The following is a 21,612-nucleotide window of genomic DNA, read 5'->3' as shown; positions in this document are numbered from 1 at the left end:
TTCTGCAGCAGACATTGCTCCTAGTGCTGCCTTCTAAGACCATGAAAAATAAATCTAAATTCTCTTTCACACAACAATCCTTTAAACACATGAAGGAAACAACACTTGCCCCAAAAATATCTCCTAAATTTAATTTGTATCATGACTGTCATTTTGAAAAAGAAAATTTAAAGTGGACATCTTGCATAGAATTTAATTTTTTATGCTGAGAAAATGTTGAGAACAATTTCATTGCCTTGATGGACACCTACAGATCATAGAACCACTAGAATTCTAAGCAACATAAGCATCAATACCTGCTGAGCAAAAGGAAGAGGAGAGGTATATTCTATAGAAATACATTCCTTTTTGGTCTCTGGGATGAGTAGGGTTCTATTAAAATACAAAATTAAATAAAACATTTTTTAAAAAAGGGAACAAAAACTTCTATATTTTGTCCTAAAGCTTATGAATTCCAAGGGTAGTATAAGATTACTTAGCACTTTATTTTAGAATTACTCTTTTTATCAATGAAGAAGCTGAGATACAGAGAAGTTAAGTGATACATTTCAAGTCATACAACTCTAGTTTCATGGCAAAGCTTGGTATAAAAACTCAATTTTCAGTTTCCTGACTCAAAACCAGGATGATAACCTATTTCATAGCATCATGATGATATCAAAAAATGAAGAAAATAGAAGAAAAGTAAAAAAAAAAGTAACATCGATCCAAAATATTTTTATTGTTGTTGATATAATTTGAATAATTTTACATTAATTCATTAAGGTTCAAGCTGAACCTTATTCATCTAATGTAACAATCTTTTGTTCACACAGAATTTTCATAACAAATACTAAAATTTATCTTTAGGCCAAAACATTATAGAATCCCAAGTTTACAAGATTCATAGGCTCATAGGATTTTAAAGCCAGTTTCCTTACTTTATTCTGACACCTAGAGACTTTAAGTCATTTGTCCTAGGATACAATCTTCAATCACTTTCTGGCTACTGTTTCCCTCCTGCCTTCATCCAAACATGCCCATATCTCCCTCATCCCCAAAAACACCTCCATTTGATCCATCCATCACAACTAGCTATCGTCTCATTTCTCCTCCTCCTTTTATGTTTTCTGGCTAAAACACTTGAGAAATCCATCTATAATATGTGCTTCCACTTCCTTTCTTCTCCCTGTTGTTAATTCTTTTGAGTCTGCCTTCCAGTTTCATCATTAAACATTAAATGGTCTCTCCAAAGTTACTAAACTCTCTTAATTACCAAATCTAATGTTTGTTTCCCCTCTCAATCTTCATCCTTCCTGACCTCTCTGCAGCCTTTAACATTGTTGAATACTCTCTTCTCTTCTCTCTTGGTTTTTGTGACATTACTCTCTCCTGGTTCTCCTTCTTAGCTGATCATTTCTTCTCAGACTCCTTGACTGGATCATAATCAAAAACATGCCTTCTGACTGTGGGGATACCTTAATCTCTATCTTTGGCCCTCTCCTTTTCACCTTCTATATTATTTCATTTGGTGATCTCACTTCGTATCATGGATTCAAATATAATTTTTATGTTGATGATACCCAAATCTACTTATCCAGGCTTAATCTCCCTGATGACTTCCAGACTCCCATCTCAAACTGCTTATCTCTACCTAGATATAAAGGAGACATAGTAAACTCAACATGTCTAAAACCATACTTATGATCTTTTCTCTTCAAACTCTTCACCCTTTATAAGTTTCCTCTTACTTTCCAATATACTACTGCCTGGATATGGGCTCTGGACCCCTCCCCTGCTTTTGAACTTCCCCTGAACTTTCCCACATACATGACCCAATCCTTGGCATTTGCCTCTGACCCTCAATTCTCTGTTACCCCTGACCCAGACTTCAATTTATTGTCTGATACCTCTATATCATCCCAGGTTATTCGCCACTCCTAAATTCCATCTAGATCCCTTTTCTGCTACTTTAGGGTCACCCCAGCCTATTGGTCACTCCTAGATCACATCCAGATCTTCCCACATTCTTCATCTTGTTCCCCATTAAATGACTCTGATTCTTAAGATCTGGTCAATAGCACACACTCACTAGGAATCTTGTCCACCCCAACCAGTGTTTTAATAAACTTTGTCTCTGACTGAAAGAAGGTTTGAGTTGCATTCTTTCTTTGAGGCAGACCAATGGCTTTTGTCCTTGAAGTTCAGGGCTCCCAGCTCCCTTAGACCTCAACCTCCCCATGCCGCAGTCATCTAGCATTACAATCTAGGCTATATCCTCTACTTCTCACTTTTTATACTTCCCATATCCAATCTGTTGGCAAGTTCTGCTGATTTGATATTTGGAACATTTATAGCCTATGACTTCTTCTTTCCTCTTACTGTACCACCACCCCAGAGAAGGCCCTCAGCATCTCATTCTTGAACCATTGAACTAGCCTGCTTATTAGTTTCCTTGCCTCCAATCTCATCTCCCAAAAGACCATCCTCCACACAGTTGTTAAATTGATCTTCCTAAAGCACCTTCTTAAAGGTCTGATCATATTAACTTCTTGCTCTAGAAAATCAAATGACTCATTATATCCATGATCAAATATACAACCTCTTCTTTTTGGCTTTTAAAGCCCTCCATAGCCTAATCCCTTCTTCCTTTTCTTGTCCCCTTACACTTTATAATCTGCTTACAGTGACTCTCTTGCTGTTTGAACAAAATACTATATATCCTAAATCTTCTCTGACTTTTCTTTGGCTAACCTCCAGGTCTGGAAGGTCTCCACTTCCTGACTTGCTTCAGTTCTCATCTAAAGGCCTATGTTCCGCAAGAAGCTTTTCCCACTCCTCTCTAATCTTAATGTTTTCCCTCTGTGATTCTCTCCATTGTTTCCTGTATACAGCTTGTTTGTACTTACATGTTTGCATGTGTCTCTCCTATTACACTGTGGGCTCCTTTTGGGGCAAGGACTGTCTTGTTTGTTTGTTTGTTTGCTAGTTTTTAGGTTTTGGGGGTTTGTTTTGTTTTTGCTTTTCTTTGTATACTCTCCTTGGAGCTTAATAAAATGCCTGGCATATAGTAGGCATTTAATAGTGGGCACTGATTTTCACTGTTATCATTATATTTTTTTACCTTTAACATGGTGTCTCCTGTTTAATAATCAATGCTACATTTGATGAAAAAGGTACACTTTTAACCAATAGGTTAAAAATATTGTTTACTGATGAAAAAAGTTTTAAATGAACCAAAATCTTGTGGACTCTGACAAATAGTGTAAAAAAGTAAATGTTACAAAATTCTGACATTGCATATTAAGAGTTTTCTGAAAGCAAAAAGTTGTTAGGCTTATTGTATATCAGTAAATTTAATTATTTAAATTTAGAAAGACTTTTTCCCATGAATGTAGCTTTGCCACTAGATGGCTATGTGACCTCGAGCAAATTGTTTAATTTTCCTAGGTTTTCGTGTCTTCATATTTCAGGATCTTTGAATTCCATTTCAGCTCTAACACTTCATATATATATATATATATGTGTGTGTGTGTGTGTGTGTGTGTGTGTGTGTGTGTGAGTATATATATACATATATATATGTACATATATATACAAGTGCCACTTGCAGATATATCTATTTCCTGGTATACCCCACTGCTAAAGCCTTCTCTGTGAGATTATTTCCCATTTATAATGTATACAACTTGTATGTACTATTTTCACATTACCTCTCCCAACAAAATGTGACCTCTTGTAGGTCAGGGATTCTGTTTTTGTCCCCACCTCCCTTTTCTTATGCTCAACATTTATCATAGCAGTAGCACATAGTGAGTTTTAATGAATGTATGTTGACTGAATATCCAGTTCTATTCCTAATCTCACTGCTGGCAAATTGGTATGTGGGAGTGCATGGTATCTAGCATGCACTAGAATTATAGTGTATTGGAGGATGGAAGAAAACTTTCCTAGGCAGTTATATTTGAGGCTGCTTTGGGAATTCATCATTCTATGAATACCAGCAAAAGACACAAATGCATTCAATCAGAATTAGATTGTATAGACAAATTCCCAGAATCAATTGACCAAAGAGTTCAGACATATAGACCAATCACAGATATCATGATCTTAGAGTTTGAAAAACCTGAATTCAAATCCAACCTCAGACACTTTCTAGCTGTATGATCCTGAGCAAGTTGCTTAACCTCAGTTTGCTTCAGTTTCCTTATCTACAAATTAGAGATAATAATAACACTTACCTCTCAGGATCAAATGAGCTAATAATTGTAAATACATGACATAGTGCCTTGAATATAGTTGTTATACAAGTGAAAGTCATTATTGTTATTATTATAATTATTTAATGATTTCATCTATACATCCAAGAAGTCCAATAAAAAACAAAGATAAGGAGGGGATCATGAATAATGAAAGTCTACATACCCACTGGCCTTCCATTAGTAAAGCCAGGCTTATTTCAATGTGGATCTACTGAAAAGGTCATATTCAAAGACTGGTAAAAGATGTTTAAATGCAGACCAAACCAATGCAATACAACTGTTGATGAAAAGAATTGTTCTTTCTGAGGAAATACTCCAAGCCAACCTAGATTCTAAAAGCTGCCAAAAATGACAGTGACTGAATAGCAAACACAGAAGATAATCATGGCTCAGGTTTCCAATATCATCACTGAAGAAAGAAATATTGATCCCTTATTGGTTTTGTCAATAGCACGTGTGTATCCAAATCATAATTATCAGTAGCAACCTTTGCAAATAAAGGAATATTACTCAATAACAGCTCACTTATTCAAAAGTCTTATTTAACAGTTTTCAGTATCTGGTACACAGTTGAAATACAAGTAGGCAAAATAGGCAACATAAAACCCACCTCCTCTATCATCGGAGAGTCACTTAGACCCTTACTTATAGCCTATTTACTTTTATTTTATATAGGACTCTAGAAAACAGCTGTTTTCCCAGTCCACAGTAGATATAAAGCAACAGCAAATCATGGAGGAGGGAGAACATTTGCTTGAAGAAGGCACACTGACAGAAACAAGAAGCAATCACTGACAGCCTGCCAGTATGAGAGAGAACAAAAAAAGAATCAGACACAAGAAAATAAAGTACAAAAGTCTGTCTATTTTTGCATACCACAATAGCTCTTGAGAACATCACTAGGTTACAGAAGAGTAAATAATTATAGAATGTATGGAAAATCCTGAGTCATCAGGAAAAGGATACATTAAGTTTAGCATCCTCTGCTTAAGAAGAGATTATGAAAATATACAGTCTATACATTTACATATGTGTGTAGGGTTAGCTAAATAACTCAGTCAATAGAGCACTGGGTCTGAAGTCTGAAGTTCAAATCCAGCCTTGGACATTACTAGCTGTGTAATCCTGGGCAAGTCACTTAAACTTGGTTTGCCTTAATCTACTATCCAGGGGTGGCCAGGTAGCACAGCGAGAAGAGCACCGGTTCCAGTGTTGAGAAGACCCTGGAGATTGAATCCCGGGCTCAGACACTTAGCACCCACCCAGAATCACCTGGCCGTGTAACCTTGAGCAAGTTACTTAACCCCAATTGCTTAAAAAAAAACTACTATCCACAAATATCTAACATTCCACAAACCACTTCCAGTATCTTTGCCAAGAAAACTCCAAGGATAATATGTTCCACAGGGTCAAGAAAAGTCAGATGTCATAGAAAGATGGAAAACAAACAATGTGTATGTATAAATATATATATACATATACACACACACACACTTATACACATGTGTATATATATTTATACACACACATACATTTCTTTATTTATTTATATTTGTATATATGAAAGAGAGGGAAGATAGGGTGAGAAGGGAGTATAGTTCGGTGCTATGCTGGTACAGAGTGCTGCTAGCTTTACCTCCTTTCTGTATTGTCTAACCTAAGTGATTCCCTTGAGGTTTATATTGTTGACAAGCTACATCATGACTTAAACTCCTCTACTAGTCTGTAGTTCGCTTCTCTGAAAAGCACTGTAGAAGCTGTAAGGGAAGAACTCCTGCAGGCAGTCACTGGAACCACTCAGTGGCTCTAGACCTCGAAAATCCATGAGGCAACCACCAGGGTTTGGAATATCCATTTCAGCATATTTATTTAGGAATCTTGTGTGGTCCTGACTCCTCTTTTCCTTCTTTAGCCACTCCTCCAGCCCTTTTTTTTTGGAAGAGTAGCTTTCCCTTCAAAATGGTTTTAGGAAATGATAAGAAAAAAATTGGAAAAGTATGGCATCAATACTAGCCCAAGCTAATGTTTCTTATGCTTGACTTGGAAGGATCCTAGCATAAATGTTACCTCTGCACTATGAAGTTATAAACATGAATTAATAGTATTTTTTATGCTCTGAAACCTCTGTCAGAAAAAGTGTTTCATGAAAATAACAGTTTTAAAACTGTATGTCTCTCCTACTTGGAACTCACTTATTACACCTTGCTGCAGTTTTGAGAAATGATGTACATATATTAATAATGCACTGATTAATGTTATCTATCACAATTCTCATCTTTAGAGACAAAGTAAATAAAAAGGTTAAAAAAAACTTTTGAGAAACAGCGTAAATCTCACATGCATTCATGGAAGGAATTAGCCTCCTGCCCTCTCTGAAAAGAGAAATGAAGTTTAAGGTATTTTATCTCACATACTCAAGATGCACAAACAGTCATCTCTAAAAATAAGGGAGAAGGGCAGCTAGGTGGCACAGTGAATAGAGCAAGGGCCCTGAAGTCAGGAGGACTTGAGTTCAAATCCTACCTCAGACACTTAACACTTACTAGCTGTGTGACCTTGGGCAAGTCACTTAACCCCAATTGCCCTGCCCTCCCCTCTCCAAAAAGCAAAAAATAAAAATAAAAACAAGGGAGAGGGAGGTGGGGAACAGCTGACACTCATGCTATTCTGAACTCATCCAATGACTGAGGAATACACATGCACTGTGTTGGGCATAGAAATACATTTTCTTTAATGGGAAGATCAGAGAGAAAAGGGATAAGGGAAAATGGATCATTTCTAAGCAAAATAAATTCTAATTCAAGATGTACAAAAGCTTTTATAGCTATTTTTATGGTGACAAAGAATGAAGAGGTTACCTATCAATTAGGAAATGACTGAACATCTTATATAAATATAATGGAGTAATATTGTTCTCTAAGAAATAATGAAGGAAATGGTTTGAGAGAAAACTGGGAAGAATTGTACAACTTGATGTCTATCAAAGTGAACAGAATGAGGAAAGGCATATATACAATAACAATAATATGGTAAAGACAAACAACTTTGAAAAAGGTGGGAATTCTGATGAGTTCAATGACCAACCAAAATTCTGTTACTTATTTCCTGCTAGACAGGTGAAGTACTTAGAAGGCAAAGTGATAATTATATATATATATACATATAAATACATAAATGCATACATACATACATAATACACATACATGCACATATGACATGGACAGTGAGAATTTTTTTTACTTGATTATACATGTTTGTAACAGAGGTTTTGTTTTTCTTTCATTCTCAATTAAGGAAGAGTTGGAGAGGAGGGAGAGAATGTGTGTGTGAGAGAGAGAGAGACAGAGAGACAGAAACAGACAGAGAGACAGAGAAACAGAGAGAGAGATAGAGAGACAGAAAGAGAGAGACAGAGATGGAGAGACAGAGACAGAGAGAGGATGAGGATAAATATCTACTTATAGATGATTTGCTTGTAGGTGTTTTCAGATCATTCTCTTTTTTGGGTTTTCTATCTTGAGCTTCCCTGTGACCATAATAATTCTTTAAGGTGGGTTCTATATGTTTGCCCATTTTTGCTGTCTACTTCTTCACCTTGGACTTTATTAGTTTTGGGCCCTATGCACATCTGGGGGAAATGAATGACCTGAGTTTCTCTCCTCTTTTATCCTCCTACTGTTTTCACAGCTCAGCCTGGGCATCTACAAGACTTCAGTTCCTCCAAAGCCACATGATTCTGGGGAAATTCAGCTCATTGCCCTTCTGATTTCATCTCTGCAAGTTCATGACCCAGGTTTATACCTGTTGGCTTATCTGTTTGGGAGTTTCAGTAGACTCCTGCTGGATTCAGCTACTGTTTTTTAGATGAAAGCCTCGAAATTTCGGTGACTGAAATAGAGGTTTCCCCTTTTGTCTGGGATTTTGACTGTGGTTATTCCATTGCAGGCTTCCAAAATGGGGTATAGGATATAAGTATTCCTACTCTGACTGTGGAATCAAAGTCATACCAGTCACTGCTCCTGGAATTTGTTTCTTGTTCAGTATGGAAATTGTGACCAACTAGCTATGTCTCCTTTGGAGCCAATCTTCTCAGCCCTGGATTTGTGACTCAAAACTGGTTAGTGAGTGACAGGGCTATCAGACTGAATCTCCCAGGAACTCTGCTTGTGCAGAGATCTCTTGCCTTAGTGTCCAGTATTTGCTCTTTTTCATGTTGGACAATGTGGTCCTGGGCAGACACCTGGGCAGACCTCATTCCCCCATAAGTATAGACTTCTCTGGCTGTCTTCCTAAGCCTTGAGCTAGAAAAAAAATTACTATGGTTTTTTCTTGGATTTTCTAATTATATCTTGACCTCGTGCATTTTCTAGCTCTTTGTGGAGGAGGTTTGATAAATGAGGTAGGCTGTACTTCCTCATATTGCACCATCTTGACCAAAATGTACTTGAGAGGACTTTCTTCATGGATATTTTATAGAGAAACATTAAAAAGGGGACCTTCAGTGGTGAATCTGGAAAAATTCTGTTAAATTATATAATCATTAATTTTAATGTTTATTTAAGGCTAGGAGATTAGGTTTTTCCACACAGAGAGAAACATGAGTAGCTCTTGATGGGGCAAGAGATTTCTTCATTTTAACAAATAAATCATATTTAATTGAGTGAAGTAGGCACCTCTGGTAATATTTTTTTCTTAATTCTTCATTATCACCTACCTGGACTGTTATAACAGTTTACTTACAGTCTTTGCTCTTCATGCTGTGGACAGAATTTTTCCTATGTTGTGTTTTTTTATTTTTTGTGTGTGTCTTTTTGGAGGGGGGAAAGCAGGGCAATTGGAGTTGTTACTTACCCAATGTCACACAGCTAGTAAGTGTAAGTGTCTGAGGCCAAATTTGAACTCAGGCCCTAACTCCAGGGTCAGGGCTCTATCCACTGCACCACCTAGCTGCCCTCTTATGTTCTTCTTACATAACAACAAAACCAAAAAGACTTCTAGGTAACTATCACAAGGTGGATAAAGTTGCAATTTCTTTGGCACACAAAGACCTCCATAAACTGCTTCAATACCACTCTAGTCTTATTTCATACTACTTTCCTTAAACTCTGGTCAATTCAAATTATAGCCATTAGCTATCTCCCACAAATATTTCTGTCTGAATTTAGATCTATATGTGTATATACATGTACACACATATTCCTTTCTACATCCATGCCTTTGATCACTCCATTATGAATGCCTGGAATATACCTCCCCTATTAACTGTCAAATATCTACCTACCATCCTTAGAAACTCAATTCAAATAATGACCTCCACAAATTTGTCTTTATTATTGAGTTGATAATTACTTTTCTTTCCTCAGGATTTAGCATGTAACATTTGGTGTACTTATACAATAATATGTGTAGGTATATATACACATACACACAAATGTATGTATATGTATGTATATATTATGTACGTATATGGAGTGTTCTCAAATGCAATTTCCCTATTGAAACCATAGATCCAATCCCAATAGTGAGCTCAAGAGGACTCTCTCTCTCTCTCTGTCTCTCTGTTTCTATCTGTCTCTCTGTCTCTCTGTCTCTGTCTCTCTGTCTCTCTCTCTCTCTCTGTCTCTCTCTCTCTCTGTCTCTGTCTCTCTCTGTCTCTCTGTCTCTCACTCTCTCTGTCTCTCTCTCTGTCTCTGTCTCTCTCTCTGTCTCTTTGTCTCTGTCTCTCTCTCTGTCTCTGTCTCTCTCTCTCTCTCTCTCTCTCTCTCTCTCTCTGTCTCTCTCTCTCTCTCTCTCTCTCTCTCTCTCTCTCTCTCTCTCTCTGTGTCTCTCTCTCCTCCCTCTCTTCCTCCATCCCCATTTATAATACATATACCAAGCATTTTTCTAGACTCTTGGAAATAAAAGACAAATGTGAAAATGATCTATTATCTCTAGGAGCTCACATTCTGTATAGAACAATATAATATTAAGTGATATGTGTATAAAATTTTAAAGTTTAGAAACTATTTTGCATAAATTCCTTGATTCAATTAGCACATGAACCTTTTAAGATAGGCAAGAAAAATCTTATTTTCCAAACTACAAAGATGAGGAAAGTGAAGGACAGAATGACTCACCCCCTCTAACAGGTATTGCCACAGCTACTTCTTACTTTAGAATCTTAGAATAACAAAAGGAAATCATGGGGTATTCTATGAGGACTAGTGCCTCTGGTGTGATGCCTTACCCATCCCTTTTCAGGGCTGTTCACCTACCTTTGGTTTCCACCTTTCACCCAACTCTCACCTATGGCTCCAAGAAGCTGCAGCATGCACAGTGCCCACACCCCAGTAAAACCATGTTGGAAGATAGACTAAATGAGGTTGAGGGTTATCAGCAGGCCTCAGACCTATCAGTGAAATAGAGGGTTTTCTGCCCCAAATGTATGAAGACTTGCCCCAGTGGAATGGGTGGATGAGAAGGATTTGTTCCAATGGCCATGAAGGTGACTGAAGGAGATTCTGTGGTGAGCTTAGAACTTTGTCAGATATGGAAGATGCCAAGGTCATCCACTATATCCTGGCCCATCACTAGTCATCTTGACTTTTGTTATTCTACTGAACTTCTTGATGACTCTGGAAGAGAAAGTGGAGCTGATGACTTTTTGCAACTCTACCTCATTTAAATCCAATTCATGCACAAGTCAAGACATCACCTGCTGATGTCACTGACCCTCTTTGAGAATGAAAGATGAACAGCAAGAATAACAGAAGGCCTGAGTTAGAGACCTCAGAATTCTTCTTGTCTAACATGTACCCTGCCAGAGAATAATTTTTATGGCATAATTGAAGTCAGGCATCCATTGTTTCAATATTACAATGTCTGTAATTTCATCCCTGTGGTTATTCTCATTGCCAACTACAATTTCTCTCCTATAGCAGATAGTCTTCCTAAGTTTCTGTGTCAAAATAAAATCCTCATATGATAACCAGACCTCAGATGAGCTTTTCATGGCTCATATGATAGAAACTGTCTTTCATAGAATCTGAATTAAAAACCTTTCCAGCTTTTGTAGCCCTTCAAAAAGCTTGTGATACATTGACATAATCATGTAGAATTCAGGGTCATCTCATAATTGCCTTTTTTAAATTTTCATGATATTCTTGCTAAATAAGATTAGCATTTGATCATTTTGATATTTATTGCTTTCATCACATAGTTTACATATTTGTGAGTAATTAGTAAACAATTAAAATATACATGAAATTTGAATATTTCCCATAATTCAGTAGTCCATTTTTTATGACTCTTACAGAATGGCTAATTTCAGAAATGATTATTAAGTTTTTTACTTGTAGGATCCTGGACAACTATATAACAAACCATATTTGAATACTAACTGAGAGTACATAAACTTAGCAAAAACAGTTATCCCTATTGGGATAATCCACAATAACCTCAGAATATATGTTCAGTTGTTTTTACTAGTTTCTCAGGGTCTCCTATCCCTGTCATGACCAAATGAACCTTTGTTATATCATTGAAATACACACGTGCGCAAATATGTTTGTGTGTGTGTGCATGTGTGTGTGTTTGTGAATGAATAATGCTACCTTGAATCTCCATGTCACCCCCTTCCATTTCACCTGGCATTCCACATTTCTATAATAAACTATACATGAAGTTATCTACAATGATTGCATTATCCACAAATTAAAATCTAACTTCCTACAATAATAACATGGCTAGGAAATCATATTTTTATGATATACTTTCACTTTTTTCCTGCTTGATTCGCTTTTACACTTGCATATGTCAATACATCCATATTATATTTGTTCTCTTTTAATTTCACTCTCGAGTCTCATAATACTTTCCCAAAGTTCTAGTGATTCTCTGAACAAAGAATAATTCAAAAGATTCCATGCTATGTTCTTCCTCCCTTCCCTGCTTCATTCCAGTAAAATGATTACTTTTGTTTTGGATCATAAAAACTTCATTTCTAGGAAATGGTGTGTTTGTATGTGTGTATGCACACATTTGTAAGAATGAGAGCCAGAGTAAGAGAAAGGGAAGAAAGGATGGAATGAAAGAAAGAGGAAGAGAGGGAGAGAGAGAGGGGGGAGAGAGAGAGAGAGACAGAGACAGAGAGAGAGGGAGAGAGACAGAGAAAGAGAGAGAGAGAGAGATGTGATTTCCACCACAATTTTCTATCAAATAAAATGTGATACTTATTCATATTATTTTTATCATACAATTGATAGTTTATAGACCAATTCATGTCTTAGAAACAAAGTTGTTTTTTTTATTATTATTATTACTTGATAACAATGGAAAATTCCCACTGTAAGTCCTAGGATTCTTTACTAAACCTTTGCTAACAGCTCCCTCTATGTATAATAAAGATGTTTATTACTCATATTTTGAAAGATTATGTCAGTGTAAGCTAATGCCACAGATTCACTCTGTGTACCATTTAAGTGTTCAACATAATGTACTGAAATATTGAAAATGAAATGTGTGTGTTCTGTGGATTGCATAAAATTCATCTTTCTGATTAAACCAGCCTCCATTATATTTATTATTTTAGTTGATCGATTCATCTAGTTTTCTTTTTAATCTTATCTCATATATACAGATTACTTTGATACAGATAGCATCACATAACTTTTATATGGAAAAATGCCTGCTATTTAAACCAGTGTGCATATGGATTGCAAATGGATCATGAGAGGGGACCAAAGATCATGTTAATAAGACCAATGCATATGTATCAGGAGGTGAATATTGACAGTAGTATATTTTAAAAACCATCTAATTGGAAACTGGTATTCTATCCCTAATTATCATTTTTATGTAACCAAAATGAAGTATCTGCAAATTAATTAAATAAAAAAGAGATAATTTATTACAGAGAATTTCACAATTATTTCATGTTTAAAATGGATCAATCATTATATTTAAAATATATGGAAAATTATGAAATAGTGACTTACAAACTAACTGCAGGATTACTCTTTAAGTCTTAATAAATCTCATTGAAAACTCATAACATTTACAAGGAGAAGAGGAAGCTATTTTACCTCAGCATAGTTAGTTGCTAATGGACTACCTAAATAGGAAAATTCCTATGAAGCTACTTGCTTATGCAAATCTAAGATATTATATGAGAGAATATCTATTCTTTCTAGAAAACCTGATAGAAAATAAGACTAGAAATGTTGACAATCAATTAGACTTAGATTCATATAAAATCAAACAAAAAAGAAATAACTACTTCCTCTGCCATATATCAATATTATTAAATGATAAAGACGAAAATCATTAATAAATAGATGTACAACATATAAACTGAAAATTACAAAGTAATTTTGAAATTAAAATGTTTATTTAGCATCATGTAATGCTTTCTGACTTATTTTATATCTTTCAGTACAACAGCACAGCAGAGAATGAAAGCATTAGAAAGAGTAATAAACAATAAAGTACCATTTTGCCATAATCCTAAGTAATATTTATCTATGTATACATTTGTGGCATTGTCAGCTAAGAAAATTGAAAATCAAAGAGGACTTGATCTTCTATTTATCAATCAGAAAAAGGTGGTAGGATGTAAATTAATTCTTTCCTGCTCTATAACACAGAAACAAAGGGCAACATGATTTAATTAAATGAAGTTAAATTTAGAACAAACTCAATGAGTACCTCTTCTGAAACTGGAATCGAGGGACTTCCCTGGCAAGAGAGACGTACATAAAATATCTGGCTATTCTAAGAAGTTAGTAATTTCTGAAATAAAGATGCTTAGGAAGGAAATGTCTTTCTCTCCAATGGGACTTAATAGAGAAGTCCTTGGGAGTTGTATGAGGCACATAGTGGTCACATAATAAACAATGACATGCTGATGGATGAGTGAGTAGGGAATGGGGATGAAAGGAAAGATGGGGTTACCTAACTTCCTATTATACCTGAACTGTTTCCCCGCACTCTTGATCACTATCCCTTCTATAAAAATCTGAGTTCCTCAGAATGTGCACATTTTTTTTTAGAATTGTCCAATCTCTCAGGAGTTCTCTGGGTGTGACCTTACCGCAGAATAGTGTCTTATTCACTAAGTGATGGGGAAATGTTATGGACCTTTGACCCTAATTTTCCTGCTGTCTAAGCAACTTTAGGGCTCCATCTTTATCTCTTTATGTGTTCTTTTCCATCATTAGAAGGTAACTTCCTTGAGGGCAGGGGCTGTCTTGTTGGATTGTATTGGTGTCCCCAGCACTTAGCATGTGGATTGAAAAATTATAAGCTCTTAATCAATGCCTTGTAGATGAAGCCTCTGAAAGGTTATTTGACCCCACTTCAAATCAGTCAATAATCCACCATTAATTGAGCATCAAGTATGTAACTAGAACAATTATTTGAGGTATAGAGATAAAATAATTTCTCCACAATCAACATTATTCAGTTGGCAGGTTAGTCTAAATTCATTAACCTATTGGATTTGTCTATGAAACAATTTGATGGACACAAATTGATGATATGTAGGCTTATTCCAATTCTAAAATGTTATGGTTTTTTGTTCATCATTATGACTGATTGTGGGAAAGGAGGTGTACCCATGCCTAAAAGCCGTATATAAAAGACTGATAATGGTGCCAAATATATCTGATTTAGAATGGACAGCCTATTTTAAGTGCATTTTTGGACTCTCTCCTTGTAGGAATAAAATCCTTTTTCTGGCTATTTTCTAGCTAGTATAATGCATACTTTGCTTTCTGTTGAAAACTTTGTATTGGCCATCTTAATATCAATTTAGGTCCTCTCTTCCATTACAACACAGAATCAGTTTGGTTGTTCAGTGTTTACTTGTTTGCACATCACATTCACCCATGAACTCATACCACTAAAGAGTCTGCCAATCAAGCCCCACATCCAGCCAATCCACTTTCATTCTGCGGCAGTTTCCTAGGTAACCAATACATAGCCACAGATACAGATTGCATATGATGGAAGGAAACAAACAGACAAGCCTGCTGCATTACCAGTTTGTTTTTCAGTTTTTCTAAATGGTTAGAAATGTTACATCTATCTTGATATTGAGGAATACTCATGAATACACTTATTGTCCCTTTCTCCAACATATATTCTACCACCCAGGATGCAATTTTCTTTCCATTTGTCTGTTCTGGTACTTTTTCCTAGATAGATATATACATAAATATCAGACAGCTAGATTTAGCAGATGAGGGATTGGAAGCCCCTTTGTCTATATCATCACCTTAACCCTTAAAGGTTTCCTGAGTGGAACTCTTTGGATTTATTTTTGTACTAGTATTCCCTGTGCTAGCATAATACCTGGCACACAGATTCTTTTAAAATGCCTATTGACTGATTAGTTCTTCTCTTTGTGATTTTTCCATTCCTGTTATTTTCTTCCTATCTTTTTCTTGTCTCTGCTTTATGCAACTTCTGGGTCTATTCCTTTCTAAATTTCTGTTCCTTCCTGAGATCTATCAACTCCTCACTTTACTAGTGAAGACTTCTGCTTCCTGTTAGCATTCCATTCTCAACATTTGGGCTAGTCTAACAGAAGAAATTAATGGAGAAGTCAGCAAAAAGGAAAAGAAATATATTCATATCCTATGGTCACAGAACAGAAGAGAACTGGTGGTATGTACTGGCAGAAAGAATCAATCAAAAGATATCAACCATCTATTCTTTGGTTAGGTTTGGTTTGGTTTAACCGGGTGCTTTGCTAGGTCCCAAAGTACAAGTGGAAGGAATGAAACTATCCCTTTTGACAAGAAACTTCCTTTGGACTTTGAACTTTCACCTGTCCCAGATGTTTTCATCTCTACTCCTAAGGAAGGTGTGCCAAATACTGTTTAAGCAGAAATACACTGCTGGTTTCTTTAAACTTGATCAATATTCACATTTATAAGAGTTGAGTAAAAGTTAGGAGCCAAGTTTGTCTCATGATAGTATGGTAATCAATTAACAAGAATTTCTTAAAAGCCTACTATGTGTCAGGCACTCTGCTAGGCTTAGCAACACAAGGATTTAAATGTCCCCTGCATGACCTTATTCTCTGACCACACTGGAAACTAGAACTAAACTCCTTTCTCTTCCTACCCCAAAAACCCCCAAAGTCAGCTTTTCAGAGAGTCTAGCCAGGAATTAGTAGGCAGCATCACTTCCTGTGATCTTCCCACCATGGCCCCATCCTGATATCCTTCCCTATTGTTCTTCCTCAGCTCTTCCAAGTACCCATTGTAATGTGCTGTCTTTTGCCCCTTTATTTGTTTCTGTATGCTTTCTCACTGATTACCATAGTGCCCTGCACATATGTTATTTAAATGTTTTATATTTCTCTTTATTTTACCCCATGTTGTGGTGATTTGGGGGTCCTGAAAATGTTTTTCCAGTACTGGAAGTCCAAGTAAGAGCTGTCAGAATCACAAACCAAACATTCAGGAGAAAGGAAAAGAAGACTGTGAGAAGTTATCTCTCCCTTTAAAATTTCTTGAATTGGCATCACTGAATACTAGTCATATCTCTTTGAATGCATCATACTGTCAGAGTGGCAGTGAGAGTTATGTATACACAAACTAAAAGCCTTTAGTTTCAAAGTAATTTAGCAAGGATCCCCACCAAATACTTCAAGAAGCCTCAGAGTACATATTCAGATCTCTAGGATTGTTCTCCAAACAAGCAAATGTGGGTTGGGAGGGACAGATTCTCTCATCATATTTCATTGTACATTGTACATCATTTCATGTAAGTCTTCCAATGAATCTTTTAATTCTTCATATTCATGATTCATTGCATTCATGCATCATAGTTTCTTTAGACATTCCATAATTGATAAACATCTATTTTGTTTCTAGTTCTTTGGGCCTACAAAAAAACACCCAAACCTTACTGCTATAAATATTTGGGAACATATGGCATTTTTTCTATGTTGACTGTCTTCTGGTATAAGCCAGTAGTGAGATTTTTTAGATCAAATGATTTAGTCATTTGATATTAGCTAATAATAGCAGTTAGTACTCATACAGCACTTTGAAGGTTTTCAAAGTGCTTTACTAATATTATTTCATTTTATGCTTAAAACAACCCTGGGAGGTTGATACTCTTATTACTACATTTTTCACAGATAAGGAAACTGAGAAAAAGAAATGTCAAGTGACTTTTCCAGGGTACCATAGCTAGTAGGTATCTGAGACTGGATCTGAACTGAGATCTTCCTGACTCCAGGTACCTGACTCTATCCAATGTGTAACTTAGCTGTGTTTAATTATTCTGTGTGTGTGAGTGGTGTGTGTGTGTGTGTGTCTGTGTCTGTGTGTGTGTCTCTGTCTGTGTAGCAAAACCTTTATTTCTGGCAGTCTCTTATTTTTTGGCCTTTTGGAGCAGCTGCTTTCTGGGTGGGTCCCTTCTGGGTAGGTTCCTTCTAAGTGGGTCCCTTCTTGGCTGAGGCCTTCTGGCCAGAGGCTTTCTGATCCTTCTGGCTGGGTATTGCCTTCTGGACCTCAGCATTTCTTCGAGGGAATCTTGGTAGAGACCTTTCAGCAAGTGCCTTCTGGGCAGCTCCCTTAGTGGGAGACCCCTTCTGGGTAGATGCCTTCTGAAGCTTCTTCACTTAGCGCTTGACAATTCTGTTTCTCACTTTCTTGGCCTTCCTGGCTTTGTGATGGTCAAAATCTGTCATTTCAGCTTTCCCTTCTCTGGCTTCAGTCTTCTTGGCCCATCTTGTGGCTTTCCATTTTGTGCTAATCTTTTCTCTCTCCCAAGCAACCAGGATGTACTTGTGAGGAACACTGTGTCAGAATTTGAGCATGAAGTCTATAAGTTGCTTACATTTAAATGGCATGGTCTGCCTCCTCACACCACTGTGTGGGCCATCAACCAAAGACCTGTTCTGATCAATAACCTCCACAATACCTACTAGGTTGAAGGCATGTGACCCAAAGGAAATGTAGGCCACCCAGCCAATTTCCACCTAGTGCTTTAATACCATGTTGACGGTGCCAAACGAGAAGGTTTTAATTACTTTCAAAGCAATTCCAGCTTGCTTTTGAGAATTTTTGGATCAATTTATAGCTTCACAATTATTGTATTGGTATGAATGTAAGCTATCAGCATTATTATTGCACTTTATACAAAGGCCAAGGGAGCAATTCCAAGGAATATAGGCTTTAACTGCTAATGTTTTCCCATCAAAGGATTGTTGTTGTTCAGTCATTTCAGTCATTTCCAGTTCTTCATGATCCCATTTGGGATTGTCATGGCTAAGATACTGGAGTGGCTTGTCATTTCCTTCTCCAGCTCATTTTACAGGTGATGAATTGAGACAAAGAGGGTTAAGTGACTTACCCAGAGTCACACAGCTAGGAAGTATCTTAGGTCAGATTCGAACTCAGGAAGATGAGTCTTCCTGACTCCAGGCCCAGCCTTCTATCCACTGTGCTACCTAACTGCCTATCTTGCACAAAGTAAGTGCTTAATAAATGCTTGTTGACTGATTGACTACATGAGAGATGAGCAAACATTACCTGGTTATGTCTTGACAGCCCTCTTGACCCCTATGATTGACACGGTAATCTTATGCTATTCTATTCTAGGTACAGAGAGAAGTTTTTTTGTCCTTACTTTGGTGACAGATCAAGCAAATATGGCAGACATCAACAATAAATCAAAAGCAGCCACATTTGATTGAGAGTTAAGGTGAATGAGATAAACCACTATTTAGAAACAACTAATGTTTTAAGGCTGTTTCTGCTAATTTTTGGTTCTTTTTATAGGAAGTGGCTTTTTCCAGTCTCAGCATTAGAAACACATCAGATAAGAAGTTTTAAATTAATGTTATTACTATCATACATATCAATAGATTTTTAAAGGTTTAAGGCTGTTCTGGGTAGGAAAGAGGTGGTATTGATTGAGATATTCCGAGTGAGGATTAAGTGAAGAATTTCAATATTGATTTGACAGGATTTTGTTTTCCCCAGAGCTTAGCAGGATTAATAGGCTTGATAGTTTAGATCAACAACCATCTGGATGCAAAGAGGGGTCTGAATCATAGCTGAGAGCCCAGAAAGGATGTGGGAGATGGGTTGAGTAACCCACAGCCTACAGATTTGGAAACTAATATAACACCCTAGCGTCTAAGTTATGGAGCTAATTGGAGTCTCTCCTTTGGGTGTAATGTGATATAGATTGTCAACACAGATAGGAGATATGTAGTTAGGCATCCCTTCCCTGCAAGGGACATAGAAATAAAGTCAACTGGGCTGTACAAAATTTTAAAAGATAAAGAAAAGAAAAATCTATGCAATACCAAAAATGGAAAGAATAACAACAGATTGAGGGGGAAAACATTTTTGTTAAATGTGACAGAAAAACCTTAACATCTAAAAAAGGAGGAAGAGTTCAGCAGTCACAGTGGTAGCTCTCAGTCCAGGATGAATTAATGGACAAGGACATAAACAGACAATTTCCAAGAGGAAAAACAAATTGTTAATTATCGTTTGAAAAAGTCTTCAAGCTCTCTGGTAATCAGACATGTGAATTAAAATAACTTTGAGGTTCCATTTCACTCCTGTCAAACTGACAAAAATAAATAAAAGTAACTTAATTCAATGCTAGTAGGACTACAGAAAAATAAGTGTATTTATTCAGCCACAGTAGAATTTTAAAATGTTTAATCATTTTGGGGGGAACTGTCTGGCAGCATTCAGAAAAAGATTCAAATAGATATATTCATTGGCAGAATAATTATATTGTTAAAATACCCTAAAGTTATCAAAACAATAAAAACCTGTCTGTTCAAAGATGTTGATAATAGCCTTATATGTAATTAGAAAAACAACTACTATAAGAACAACAATTCTGAAATGTGAAAATGACCTAATTGTCTAGCCATAAGGGATTGGTTAAACAATCTGAGGAACATTCGTGTAATGTAATACTGTATTAAAATTATTGTTAATCCTCAACATTTACATAGTTAACTTTGTCTGTTTTTGGAGGGGGGAAGGCAAGGCAATTGGGATTAAGTGACTTAACCAAGGTAACATGGCTAGTACATTTTCAGTGTCTGAGGCTGGATTTGAATTCAGGTTCAACTGACTCCAGGACCAGTGCTCTATTCACTGAATCACATAGCCAACCCAACATGGTCAATTTTTGTGTGACTTCAAACAAAATATTATTTTATTAGTAACTTCATTTTTGCTTTTCTATTTGCAAGCAGGCATTGGCTATGTGTAGCAGAGAAAAAATGAGAGATGCAATGTGAATGAGACTGTAGAGAGGTTGGTATCTGGGGCTTCACTGGCCTTGTTCACATTACTGTTATATAAAGCAACTCACTTATTTGTTCCACGAATTCATCATTTGTTTTTAAAACTCAAATTTTGCAAATGTCCCTAATGAGCCATGCAAGTCCCTTGTCCCTGAGTGACAGCATATTGTACAAGATACATCTTCTGACATCAGCAACCAAGTCCCAGAAATCTCTTTCTTGGTTTTCTGAGGGTGACCAAAGGAGAGAGGCTTATAGCATTATAGTATGCAGTACAACTCTGTCATACTGAAATATGATAGAGTAGAAGACAAAATTCAGGTTAAAAATGTTTTCAGTTTTAAGAATTTTATTTGCTGTGTAACATTCATGGTACTAAAGATTTCATATGTTTTGAAAAGTGAATATTGTCTAAAATGAGGGCTTTTATTGAGATGTTAGCACAAAAGTTCTCAGAACTCTATGAGATTATTAGTGAGAAAAATGTTTTGCATATTAATTTTATTTTGTTTACTGTATTCGATGGATTATTTCATGGTTGCTATGTTAGGAAAAGTGTAAATTATCAGAATCAATATTTTTGTTACAAAGAATTGTATGCAGAGAAGTGTATGTTCAGCAATCTCCAGCAAGAGATTACAATTTTAGGTTGTTGGGGGAACCTAATCCCTTATTCCTCATAGGTTCAATGTATCACCACTTTGTTTTTGACATGCCATTTTCTAGCAATACTACCCCCACAAAAATTGAAGATTGGCTATATATATGAGCACATATAAAGTGGATACAAAATATATGGAATATTTTTATAAACAATGGGCTTTTGTGCAGTTTTTTGGAGGGGGAGATTGCAAAGCCAATCATAAGCAGCTTTCCTGAGGAATGCTGCTATGAATAACTTTAAGGATCTAATCCAATAGTATAGTAAAATCTCTATTCATTCAGTAATAAACTAAAAAAAAAAACATTCAAGAAACTAAAACACAACACTCACAACAATATAACATAACAACTTATTGCTAAAGTGGTCACATAGTCTTTTTGTTGTTGTTGTTTTTTGGAGGGTAATGAGGGTTAAGTGACTTGCCCAAA

The 21,612-nt window shown here is 36.3% G+C and overlaps 1 pseudogene; it reads right to left on the bottom strand.

Moving 5' to 3' along the window:
* Positions 1-17,592: 17,592 nt before the first annotated feature.
* Positions 17,593-18,237, bottom strand: LOC138175702 (large ribosomal subunit protein eL14-like; annotated as a pseudogene).
* Between the last annotated feature and the right edge of the window lie 3,375 nt (positions 18,238-21,612).

This window comes from Petaurus breviceps, unplaced genomic scaffold (genome assembly GCF_028583685.1).
Source record: "Petaurus breviceps papuanus isolate PSGF00001 unplaced genomic scaffold, PetGlider_PUasm1.0 79, whole genome shotgun sequence".
Lineage (NCBI taxonomy): Eukaryota > Metazoa > Chordata > Mammalia > Diprotodontia > Petauridae > Petaurus > Petaurus breviceps.
The sequence above is the reverse complement of the archived record's forward strand: the minus strand, read 5'-3'. Positions and strand labels throughout refer to the sequence as shown.